A 6,000-nucleotide genomic window follows, 5' to 3' on the forward strand; every position below is an offset into this window, starting at 1 on the left:
GAGCTCGTAACTCCTGAAGGAATGGGGACTGAGCTGAGGCGACACACATGCATGCAGTGCCCCCTTGTATCAGCTCTGTCTAGAACCAGAAAGAAGCGCCATGGCCATCTCTTTGTTACAAGCTAGATACGATGCCCACATACTTGGGATAGATGAGATGGTGGGCCCCAGAATGTTATTTTGGTATTTTCTCTCTCGCTTCTTTTCTTCTTCTTTCATCTCTCCCTCGCTTGCTCCCTATTCTCCTACCCTCCCTCTGCCTCCCACTTCTACTCTCTATCCATGGCTCACTTGAGAATGACACGGATGTGAGTGAGAAGAGTTATGCCTTCAACTCCTCACGCTATGATTTTAAAAATGTATTTCAACAATATGTATTGGCTGTATGACTGCATGAATAAAGCTTTGTGCTACAATATTTGTCTTTGTGAATCACTCACATTTCAAGAGTACATAAACACGTTTCGTAAGTGTTTTTAAATATGCCCTTTATGTAATGACCAGTTACCCTTCAACTTTGTACAAATGCAAGAATCCAGAGAGCAAGAGGCTTAATTCCTCACCACTCCTTTTACACACACACACACACACACACACACACTGCCTTTTGTATTCTGCATTATTTTCTAATCATCTTCTCTCTTAGCAAGTGCAGCTCTGAAACATAGAAATGGGAATTCTGAGAAGCAACATAGCAGGGAGAGATTTTGCTGGGAGGCTTGGTCCTCAGGGAAAGATTTTGGGAATTATTTAACTACATTGGACATTTTCTGCCTTATAGATAACTTATTAACAATTAGGAAATAAAAGTACTCAAAAGTTAACTTGGAATTAAAAAAGATTAAAAACCCTTCACATTTTAAATAATACTGGTTTCTTCATACCCCCATTCCCCCCCAAAAAAAGCCCTGGATCACAAATAGGCATATTGTCATATTGTCATTCTGTTTGCTTAATCCAGGGTTCTGACTTGAATTGTGCTTCGTTATTGTTACACTAATAAATGAGCTTGCAAACAGTACCTGTTCCCAGAATATTGTTAGTTTCAGTGACTGGGTATGATAACTGTTACTTCCCACATCAAGTACATGCAGAGTACATGGCAGAAACTGAAAGAAATTTATTATGTTCACCCCTTTTACTGTGTAGCTCTAAACAATAACTTACGCTTTTTCCTCCCTTTACTTATTTACTTATTTATCTTTTTATTTATTTATTTCAGTCTGATTATAATTTCCCTTTAGTCTGGTCTTTTACAATTCCATGTATAAATTTCCAATAGATGACCATGCTTCTAATTAAAATTGATATTTTAGGTTCAGTTTACAAACAAAGCACACACACACAATATGACAGTTAATTCCTTTGTAGATTAAATAGAGAGAAAGACACATTCTTTTTACATTAGTTATTAATATTGGTTTAATCAAAATCCTGTCTTTAAAATTTGTCTTAAATCCAAAGTTCCCTTTTTACCACTGTTTGCTTCTCCATTTTTTTATAATTCAACTGGAAAGCTCGGGTAATCAGAACCCCATGTGTCTAGCAATGTGTTAATAGCTACAGGGACACATAGGAAGCAAATACAGCAATATCTGTGACCATGAATAATTTACAGTCTAGTTGAAAAAGTAATATAAAGGCAATTGGAATAAATTGGAAAGAAGCAAAAGGATATTGCTTTAGTTACAGCTCTACTCCAAACTTTTGATGCCTTAAAACAACTATCTCACTCTCACTCCTGATTCTTTGCATTTGAATGGTCCCAGGTAGGTGGTTCTGCTTTGAGTATAAAGGCTGGGTCCTGGGGGCTTAGAACTTGCAGGGCCAGGATGGCTTCCTCCCAGGGTAGCAGTTGGCACTGTCAGCTGGAAAATCATCAGGGGCAGTCATTTGGAGCCCCTCAATTCTCTACATGGCCCCTCCACATAGCCTGAGCTGCTCACAACATGGTAGCCAAGATGCAAGCATCTGTGTTCCAAGAGGGAGAGAACAAAACTATTGAGCCCTCATAAAGGCCCAGAATTGGCACTACCTCACTTTAGCAATAGTCACAGGACCAGACCAGATTCTCTGCAGTAGAGGGCGGTGAAACTATGGGGAACAAACTGACATCTCAGTGAGAGATTTGATGACGAGAATATGGCCATCTTTAACCCACTATGCATACTCAAAAGCACAGAGGTAGGAATTCCTAAGGAAGACCTAACCAGATTAGACAGTAGATGATGAGGTATAGTGGGGAAAGTTTTCATAGGTTGGACTGATGCAAATTATTCATTTTCTGTAAAGATAGTGAATTACTTTAAAATAGGTTAATTATGTGATCCCTGGGTGGCTCAGTTAGCTAAGAGTCTGGCTCTTGATTTCAGCTCAGGTCATGATACCAGGATCAGGAGAACACCCTGCATAGGGCGCCATGTTCAACTGAGAGCATCTGCTTTTCTCCTTCTCCTTCTGTTTCTCTCTGCCCCCTGCCCCATTCAGTCTCTCTCTCAAATAAATCTTTTTAAAAAATAACTCACTTTCCAGTTCTAAATACTAAGGATGTTATATATACCACAATGACTAAAAATAGTTAACATTGCTATGTGATATACAGTAGAGTTGTTAAAAGATTAGATCCTCAGGGTCCTCATCACAAGATTTTTTTTTTCTTTATATGAAAAGATGAATGTTAACTAAGCCTATTGTAATCCTTTCACAATATGTGCATAAGTCGAAACATCATGCTGTTTACCTTAAACAGTGATGCATGTCAATTCTCAACAAAACTAGGAAATTAAGTTTATTATTTTATTTAAAAGATGACATGATTGGAACTTAACTGGAAAGAGAACATTCACTTTGGATCTTAATATGGTGGGATTTATTTTCACTGACCTGAGTCTTTTCCAAGCTTTTATCAGAAGGAAGAGATACTAGAGCATAAAGATAATGTGTCTATAAATGGAGGTATATTCCAGTTTTCTTTTACCCAATGATGATGTCAGGAAAAATTTCCGGAAAAATCCTGAAAGTTTCCACTCTGAACAAACTACTAGGATATTTTGTTATTAGCGTTACCTTTAGCTAAGTTATCTCAGTTTTTATTTTTTTATTATTTTTTTAAAGATTTTATTTATTTATTTGACACACAGAGAAATCACAAGTAGGCAGAGAGGCAGGCAGAGAGAGAGGGGGAAGCAGGCTCTCCGATGAGCAGTGAGCCCGATAGGGGACTCGATCCCCGGACCCTGAGATCATGACCTGAGCTGAAGGCAGAGGCTTAACCCACTGAGCCACCCAGGCACCCATTATCTCAGTTTTTAAAGAAAAATTCATCTACATTGAAAATCAGGAGTATATTAAATAGCAATTTTAGTAAAAGTATATTTAAAGTTATACAGTTCATTTTTGTGGCATTAAATTAAGACATGTAGGAATCTTCTTCATTTTTTTTCTGGTATTTCAATGTGTTCCACTACACAATAGAAGGAAATAAGAGCCAACTTAAATATCAAAATGTCATAATATCCAATCTTGTTGAAATTCTTCACCAAAAAAGCCCTGAGTCAATTTCTATATATATGCAAGTGCTGTTGGGCAGAGGATACAAAGATGAACATTCTTGCAGAATTTTCAGCACTGCAAGGAAATTAAAGGTGTTTGCAAATTAAATGTGCAAATTAAAAAGTGACAAATGCTTAAAGAAAAGGAAGGTTCGTTCTTCTTGGCCTAAATATTTTCTAACTAGATAAGACCTTCACTTTATGGTATTTAAACTCTTAATAGTCAAATTTGTCTCTCAGTTTTGTTTTGTTTTGTTTTGTTGTGTTTAATTTTACTGGTAGAATATACCTTGATTTGAATATATTCTTCTTTACCTATATATTTAGCTATCAAACATTTCTTTAGCACTTACTACATGCCAGGCATTATTTAAGCATTTCTTAGGCAGAAGTCATTTAATTTTATAAATAATCTTATTAGGTACATTCTCTTAACTATCTCCATTTAATAACATAGAAAACTATGGCAAGGAAATGGTAAGCATCTTGCTCAAATAAGTGTAGTAAGTGCTAAATCAGGAATTTAAACCCAGGGATTTTGCTCCACATTCCATAGTCTTAATCACTGCATCATATTTCCTAAAAATTTTTCTGACAAAGATGTTAATTCTTTCCCTCTTGGTGTCTACATATACAGACTTTTTTTTTTTTTAAAGATTTTATTTATTTATTTGGCAGACAGAGATCACAAGTAGGCAGAGAAGCAGGCAGAGAGAGAAGGGGAAGCAGGCTCCCCGTCAAGCAGAGAGCCTGATGCGGGGCTCGATCCCAAGATCCTGGGATCATGACCTGAGCCAAAGGCAGAGGCTTTAACCCACTGAGCCACCCAGGTGCCCCCATATACAGAGAGACATAGATATATAGATACAGATACACACACACACACACACACACATCTTTTATTTCATTTTTACCTTTGTGAGATTAAAGGAACTACATGAAAGAGTTGAATTTGGGGGAGATGATAGTCCAGTTTTATAACCCTGAAGCTTCTTTGTTCTTTCTCTTTTTTTTCTTTCTTTTCTATTTTTTCGATGGGAGTATAAAAATGAAGGTCATGTTGAATGTAAAATTACATAATAAACTATTCCTTGATATTTTACATAATATATATTTTTCGTTTCCATGATTATAATTATATATAGATTACATATTAGGCTTCTAGCTTAGCCTTGACCTTTATTTTATCATATGCAGCCTTTTACAAAGAATATTTAACCCATATTATGCCTGTAAAATATTTGTGGTAAACAAATAAAGTATATCCATTTATTTCAGTGAAAAGTCTAAATATTGTCAGAATGACATAATCAAGTGCGAATAAAAGTAATTTTAAATTTGAAGAAAAGATTCTCCATCATAATGCAATACAAAATATCAAAAATGGAATTTTTTTTAAAAAGTACAATTAATGTAAGTGAAGCCAGTGAAACATGGAAAATAAAGTTGTCAGGCACACATCACATTGTGTATTGATTATTAAAACTTTTTCTGACAATACTTATGGACATGAAATTTGTAAATTTTAAAAATATAAACTTTTTGTTACAATTTGAGATATACTTATCTCAATTAACAGACATATACTATATACTTTATATGACCCAGGCACTGGAGACACAATAGTGAACACTACGACAGCCTTCAGACATTTAACAACAGAAACAAGACAAGTATAGATTAGGAATTAGAACAAGTGATGTTAGAAATTAAGACATGAAGAAAAATAAGTCCGGGAAGAAGAGTAAGAGCATGCCAGGAGGGTAAGTGGTATAATTACAAATAAAGCATAAGAAAGTCCTCACTGCATAAGTAACATTGAAACAAATACCTGAAGGAAGCAAGGAAGTGAACTTGGATTCCTGGAAGATGGAATTCCAAGTAGGGGAAGCAGCCAGCAGAAGACTCTCTGGTGGGTTTGTCTAGGATTTGTGGGTTTGTCCAGGGTTTGCTGTGAGAGAACAGCAAAGAGAGTGTTTCTGGAACAAAGGGCAGTGGGGGAGGAGACTGGAGGGGGTCAGATCAGATACTATAATCTAGTGTAGACAGAGTTTTAAATCTATAGGAAAAATTTGACTTTTAGTGCGAGAGAGATGAGAAGCCATTAAAGGAATGTGAGTAGAGATTAACACAATCTGAGTTACTTTTTAACAAGATCATCCTGGCTGCTGTGTTGAAAATAGATTACAGGATGGGTAGGGAAAAAAATTGCAGAATCCAGAGGAAATGATGTCTCTCTCAGGGTGATAGCAGTGGAGATGAAGAAAAATAGATTTGAAAAATTCTCACTATAAAACTGCACTGAATAGTTGCTGGCACAAATATGGGGTGTGTGAGAGAAGGAGAGAACCCAAGATACTCCCAAGGTTTTGGTCCACACTCTTGCAAGGCTGGATTTGTCTTTTCCTGAGATAGGAAGACATTAGGAGAAACAGGCTTGAGGGAGAAG

The sequence above is a fragment of the Mustela nivalis genome, assembly GCF_964662115.1.
Source record: "Mustela nivalis genome assembly, chromosome: 4".
In the NCBI taxonomy this organism is placed as follows: Eukaryota; Metazoa; Chordata; class Mammalia; order Carnivora; family Mustelidae; genus Mustela; species Mustela nivalis.